Genomic DNA, 7625 nt, shown 5'->3' on the forward strand with positions numbered 1-7625 from the left:
TCACACTGAACAGACTTAGCAATATTAAACACATTCAATTCAATAGTCATATTTCCAAAAAGATAGTTTCAACACACCATTACGTAGCTAAAAATGGTCTACCTAAAATAATAGGTATTTGAGCATGAGCATTTTCAACAGGTGGAGTATCAAGAACAATAAAATCCACAGGGAAATAAAACTTATCCACTTTAATCAAAACATCTTCTATAATACCTCTAGGAAAATTCACAGAACGATCAGCTAATTGAAGTGTTATAGAAGTTTGTTTTAATTCTCCTATGCCAAGTTGGTTGTACACATAATAAGGCAATAAATTCACACTAGCACCTAAATCAAGTAAAGCCTTGTTAATAATGTGATCTCCAATGATGCATGAAATCGTGGGACAACCAGGATCTTTGTATTTTACAAGACTTTTGTATTGAATTATAGAGCTAACTTGTTCAGTTAAAAATGCCTTTTTTGGAACATTAGTATTTCTTTTCAAAGTGCAAAGGTCCTTCAAGAATTTTGAGTAGGCAGGAATCTGTTTAATGGCATCTAAGAATGGGATGTTTATACTTACTTGTTTGAAAACTTCTAAGATGTCACTGTATTGATTTTCTTTCATGAGTGGAAGTAACTTTGTGGAAAAGGAACTTTTGGAATAGTAGGAAGAATCGGAACATCATCTTTTGGTAAGTCATTTATATTAGAACTTTTAGGTTGACTCTTTTCTATTTCTTTATCTTTTTCAACTTGAGGGGTATAATCAGGTTTGACAATATTCTTTCCAGACCTAAGAGTTGAAATAGATTTGGCTTCTTCATTGTGACTAGGCATTCCTATTTCATATTGACCTTTCAAATTTGGAATGGGTTGGCTAAGAAGTTTGCCTCTTTCTCTTTCAGTTACAGTAGTTCCAATTTGACCCATTTGAGTCTCGAGTTTTGCAATAGATTGAGACTGATTTTGGAGGATTTGTTGGGTAGATTGCATGAACTGTTGTAGAGTGTCTTCTAAAGAAGGTTTTCTTTGCTGAGAGTAAGATTGGTTTTGTTGGGCATGACTTTGGTTTGGCATGTTAAATGGTTGCCCTTAGTTAATTTAAGGCTGATTTTGCCTCCAAGAAAAATTCGGATAGTTTCGCCAATTAGGATTATAAGTGGACGAGAGTGGACTATCAGAAGTCTTACCATACGAATATAAAGTATTGGCCTCTTCAGAAAATGTTTCATGGGAAGAAGGAAATGATTGGGCATTGTGTCATGGACATAAAGAACAAACATCTTTCTTAGATTGCACATGAGAATTCATAGTTTGACTTATTACTAAGACTTCTACTTTTCTCTCTAATTTTTCAATTGATGTTCTTATGTCAAAGTCATCTTTTACACATATTTTCCTCCCCTCTTTGGTGAATTGTTTGATCTAGACCTAGGATCATAATAATTCCATTGTTGGGAATTAATAGATAACTCTTCAAGAGCATCCCATGCTTCTTACCCTTGCAATTTCAAAAATTTTCCAGTATGCATAGATTAAATCATTTGTCGATTTGTAAGGGTTAAACTATCATGAAAATATTTTACTAATCTCCATTTTTCAAAACCATGATGGGGACATTTTAATAATAAATCTTTGAATCTTTTCCAACATTCATAAAATCTTCATTATCCTTTTGATAAAATTCAGAGATTTCTCTTCTTAAATTATCATTTTTGGACATTGGAAAAAATTTAGCCAAGAATTTATTAAGAAGTTCTTCCCAAGTAGTTATAGTTCCATTAGGGAGAGAGTTTAACCATGCCTTAGACTTATCTTTTAATGATAATGGAAGAGGGTGAGGGAAGGCGGTATCGACTCTTGCAGCTTTGGGCTGGAGCTATGGAAAAATCAAGGGGAAGAGGGTGAGGGAAGGCGGTATCGACTCAGATTACAAAAAGAAAGGGACCAAACTCTGTGTGTGATGTGCACAAAACAAAGTCAATGGATGCAGTGCTTGGAATTGCTCCCATGGAGTTCTTGGATGCTGAAGAGGAGGAGTTAGTGGATGTCGATAGGATTCTAAAACTGCTGGAACCAGAGCCTCTATCACCGAAATAATCTCTTTAGGAGATTTTGCAACTGGAGGATATCAGAAAGGACTTTGGGCACTTCTTGGCAGCTAATGAGCAATGCTCGGCCAAGATTTGTCAAGGTAAGAGTTCGAATCCCCCTGTTCTGAGATCTAGTTTAGTTGTGCGTAGTCTCTTTACTAAAGATGTGAAAACAGAGTTAAGATAACTAGTGATGATATTCATGATGAGGTTGAATTTTGGAAACCCTCAATTGTATGCAATGTGCTTGGTGCAAACCCAACCTTAGCTATTCTTAAGGGTTTTGTGAGGAGAATGTGGTTTGAGAAGATAGAAAGAGTTGGGCTGGTTTCCTATGGTGTCTCTATAATCAGATTTCACTCTGAAATGGATCGAGATCTAGTGCTACAAGGGGGATAAATTTTCTTTAACCGCGGGCTGGTTGTGATGAAGGCTTGGGAAACCTCAATCAATGTCAAAAAAGAGGATATTAGGATGGTTCCAATTTGGGTTCATCTTGATGATTTAGATTTGAAGTATTGGGGGGAAAGATCTCTTTTCAAGATTATTGGGCAGGTTGGCCAACCAGTTATCGTAGATGAAGCCACTAAAAATAGAGAAAAGCTATGTTTTCCAAGGGTCCTTATAGAAGTTGAAATTGAACAAGAGCTACCCGAGCTCATTGAATTTGAGGATAAAAATGGATGCACCATAACAGTGTCCATTTCTTATGAATGGAAACTGGTCATTTGTGCTAATTGTAATGGAATGGGACATGTTACGGATGATTGTAGGAAGAAGGAACCTCGCTAGAAACAACAATGGGTGGTCAAGAACACTGTAAAAGAGGGGAAGCCAAAAGAATTAGTAGATGCGGATGGTTTTCAGCAAGTCACTAAAGGTTATAGAGTTAGAACAGAGAATGCAAGTGGGGCAGCAACCACAAGCAATTCTTTCCAACTTTTGGAAGAAAAAGAGGACGGTCAGGGAGATGAAATAAGGAAGAAGTTGATTGAGGAGAAGGGGAAACAAGTTAAGATTGATGATACAGGAGTGGGGGGAGATCCCTCTCTAACTCATGGATAGAATTCTATGTTGGAATGTCCGAGCAATCAACTCCTGACAAAAACAAAACCTAGTCAAGCAATTGATTAGTAATCAAAAAGTTGGGCTTATTGGTCTCCTCGAGACGAGAGTGAAGGCTCAGAATCTTGGAGCCTTGTACTTGAGAATGTTTAATGGTTGGTGTTTTACTACTACTATTGCTTGGCACAAAGGGAAAAGGATTATTGTGTGTTGGAATCCTAATTCAATTATTGTCACTATACTTAAATGTACTAGTCAAATGATTCATCTCTTAGTTGAAACTTTAGATAAAAGAACCAAGTTTTTTGTGACTTTTGTCTATGGTTTTAATGATGAGGATGGAAGGAAGGAGCTATGGAGGGATCTAAAAGAGCTTAATAGTGATAATGCATGGATGGTCCTTAGAGATTTCAATGACATACTTGAAAAAGAGGAAAGAGTAGGCAGCAGGGTTCGGTTTAAAAAGTCCTTGGCATTTTGAGAATGTGTTGAGGAATGCAAACTTGAAGATGCGAAATATGTAGGCAAGTACTACACATGGTGTAATCAACAAAAGGGAGCGGATAGGATATATTCTAAGATCGATAGAGTGCTTGCTAACTCTGAATGGATGGCTACCTTTACTGCTGCAGAAGTATGCTTCCAATCCGAGGGGATTTTTTACCATTCTCCTGCTGTGGTCACGGTACGGGAAGCCATTTTAGGAGGAAAAAAACCATTTCATTACTTTAGAATGTGGTCTAATCGTCCATTGTATGCGAATATGGTTGCTGGAAGTTGGAAACAGGTTGTATATGGTTCGAAAATGTTCTAGATTGTTGCAAAACTGAAGACTTTGAAAGCTATTTTTCGACAGCTAAATGCCACACACTTTGGTGATTTGCCTGCTACTGCAAATCGTGCAAAAACCCAGCTGCAAGAGTGCCAAAATGCTTTGCAACAGAATCCTTTTGATGAGATTTTGCAAGAGCAAGAGGCTGAGGTGAGAGAACTTTTTGCTACAACATAGGCGGCCTATTTATCATTTTTACAACAAAAAGCAAAGTTGTCTTGGCTCAAAGAGGGGGATACAAACTCGGCTTTTTGTCACAATAGCATTCGGGCTAGAAGGAGTAAAAATTGTATTCTCTCTATCTCAGATGTGAATGGGGTAAGAACTGATGAACCTCACCTCATTTCAGCCATGTTTCTTGACTATTATAAAATGCTACTTGGGAGCAAAATGCATAATAGTAGACAAGTGCTACAGTCGGTTATAAGACAAAGGAACACTGTTTCGGCCTTACAAGCAAAAATGCTTCTTCAGAGATTTTCTTTTGATAAAGTGAAGCAAGCAATTTTTGCGAATCCTGGAAATAAAGCTCCTTGCCCTTATGGTTGCTCTAGCTTTTTCTTTTAGGATAATTGGGACCTGATAGGTGTTGAAGTTTGCGTAACTATAACATCCTTTTTGCACTCAGGCAATCTTCTTAGGGAGATAAACTCGATTGTGTTGATTTTTATTCCTAAAAGTAAGTGTCCTAACACAGTCGCTGATTATAGACCTATTGCCTGCTGCAATGTGCTTTATAAAGCAGCTACCAAACTGACATGCAAAAGGCTGAAATCTGTCTTGCCTTTCCTTGTATCTCAAAATCAAAGTGGTTTTGTGCAAGAGAGGTTCTTGGACAGAATATCATGATCTGTCAGGATCTCATAAGATATTATGGGAGGAAAAGTGGGAAGCCCAATTGCATGATCAAGCTAGACCTACAAAAAGCATATGATACACCAGAATGGGATTTCATTGAGGAGAAGTGTAGTGCCTTCAAGTTTCCAGAAAGATTCGTCAAGCTCATTATGTTTTGTGTCAGAACACCAAGGTTTTATTTGATGTTCAATGGATCAATGCATGGATTCTTTGAGGCAAAAAGGGAATTGAGACAAGGTGATCCCATGTCACCCTTATTGTGTCTTGGGTAAGGAATATCTGTCCAGGATAATGAAGAAGATAAGTTCAAAGCAAGATTTCAAGTTCCATGAGAGATGTGGAGATCTGAAGTTAAATCATCTTAGTTTTGCTGATGATGTTCTGCTTTTCTATAATGGAGACTACAAAAGCATTTATTTTATGCTGCAGGGGCTTAATCTATTCTCTCAAACATCAGGTCTATTCCCTATCCCTTCAAAGATTTCTGTTTATTGCAATAACATGAGTGACACAGACATCCAACGAATCCTTGATGCTTCTGGATTAAAGAGATATGAGGTGCCGTTTAGGTATCTGGGAGTACCAATTTGCCCAAAGAAAATATCTTCATTAGAATGTTCATTGCTAGTGGAGAAAATGGTAGCTGGAATCCGAACATGGAGTACTAAACATCTAACTTTTGCACGAAGAGCGGTGCTCACTAACTCTGTTTTGATGGCCATTCACTCGTATTGGAGTCAAATAATGGTGTTGCCGAAGAAAATTGTTGCTGAAATAGAGGCTATTTGCTGGACTTTTTTGTGGAGTGGTAGCCACCAACTCAAGGGGGTTGCTGCCGTAGCTTGGAAGACTGTTTGCAAGGAGAAATCAGCAGAGGGTTTGGGCCTCAAACAGGTAACTGAATGGAATATTGTTGCTATGTTTAAATATGTTTGGGCTATTGCTAAAAAAAGAAGATAATATGTGGGTGAAATGGGTGCATTGTGTATACTTAAAAGAACAATCATGGTGGGATTACAAAGCTAAAAGAAATGATAGTTGGTATTGGAAAAAGATTGTGGCAATAAAAGAGAGAGTGAAAGAGCTCTATGATTTAGAAGAAAGGGAGCTTTTGAGTAACAAGTATGTAATTACTCAAGGCTATCAAAAACTCATCACTGCCGAAACAAAGGAGCATTGGTCGACTATTGTTTGGAGTCGGCTAAACTATCCAAAGCATAGGTTTATTATGTGGATGGCCATGCTTAACCAACTCAAGACAAAGGATAGGATAGCCAAATACCAACCCAAAATTGATAAAACTTGTCTATTGTGCAGTAGGGAAGAAGAAACGATGGAGCACTTGTTTTTCAACTGCTCTCTTAGGCAGGTTTGCTTGAATCAATTTCAGGTGTGGCTGAACTGGAACATGTGCAGAAGGTCGCTGCCAGGAGTAATAAAATGGCTTGGAAAGGCCAAAATCAGCAAGTTTCGAAGAGGTGTAATGGCTGCTGCACTTGCAGCTTTGGTGTACACATTGTGGTGCTCCCGAAATTCAATTTTATGGGAAAACAAAGTTGTAAAAAGTGATATAATCATAGCACAAGTCAAGAATATTACAAAGTGCCAAATTTCTTGTATTTGGCCTAAAAAAATTACCAATAGAGATAGAATATTGTTTGAAACCTTGTAAATATTAGAGATTATTTAGATTCTCTTGTTGGAGAATGCTATAGTGTTGTACAAATTTTCTTGGAGTAATGAAATTCACTTGATTCATAAAAAAAAAAAAAGAAATAGCCTAAGTTTAACCGATTCATCAAAAAAAAAAAAATTAAATCGAAAAGTTGAGCGAATTTCATGAAATTCTTTCACATGCATCTAAGGATCTTCTCTATCTAATCCATAATATAATGGCAACAATTGAATAATTGAGGGTTTTAGCTCAAAATGGGTAGCATCAGTAGTAGGTAAAATTATGCATGAAGGAGCATTACTGTAACACCCTAACTACCATAGGCGTATTACGTGATTTTTAAACGTACTGTGCAGCTCGTTGCTAATCAACGAGGTTTATGGAAAAACGTGATTAATTAAAATTTTGCTTTTTAATTAAACTTATAAAACAATATTACAAAAGACTCGGGATCCCGATTATAAAATTATTTACAAAAAGTTTTAACTGTTTAACTGTTACATAAAATAAGGGTCGTCTAACGACCAGTTACAAAAATCAGCCTTGCTGTCCCGAGGATCGTACGCTCCAGGCCTAACCGCCCCGACATGTACAATCTCATAAGCTCGCTCACGGTCCATCAGCTATAGCCTTGCCTTTACCTACACATAAACGTAAACTGTGAGTCGACAGACTCAGTAAGAAAAGCATAATAATACTCATACATAATTCTAACTGCCGTGTCCAACACGATACTCAGTCCCGCTACTGCCATGTCCAACATGGTACTGAGCGACTACTGCCATGTCCAACATGGTACTGAGTTTTGAACGTTCACAGGGACGGTACTATTGACAAGTATCCTCCTGATCGGTCGAACTGGTCATACTCCAGCCTGTACCGACGAGATAGGTCAATAGCACAGAACCACCAACCAAATGTCAGCCTGATCGGTCGAACCGGTCATACTCCGGCTGCTGGTCATACTCCAGCCTGTACCGACGTGACAGGGTTGGATGGTTCGAAGCCTATATACATAACTAATGTAATCTAGCAGGCTTCCTACATGCACGCTAAACATGTAATCTACATATGCATACTGTTATACTAATCTTACCTGGATTCCGAATTCAGG

The 7625-nt window shown here is 37.8% G+C and overlaps 1 non-coding gene across 1 annotated transcript; it reads left to right on the forward strand.

Moving 5' to 3' along the window:
* The first annotated feature begins 1590 nt into the window (after positions 1-1590).
* On the forward strand, positions 1591-1696 carry LOC115698380 (small nucleolar RNA R71). Its single transcript, XR_004008131.1, has one exon. It is a non-coding gene; the product is annotated as a small nucleolar RNA R71 (small nucleolar RNA).
* The last annotated feature ends 5929 nt before the right edge of the window (positions 1697-7625 follow it).

The sequence above is a fragment of the Cannabis sativa genome, chromosome 7 (assembly GCF_029168945.1).
Source record: "Cannabis sativa cultivar Pink pepper isolate KNU-18-1 chromosome 7, ASM2916894v1, whole genome shotgun sequence".
Classification (NCBI taxonomy): Eukaryota; Viridiplantae; Streptophyta; class Magnoliopsida; order Rosales; family Cannabaceae; genus Cannabis; species Cannabis sativa.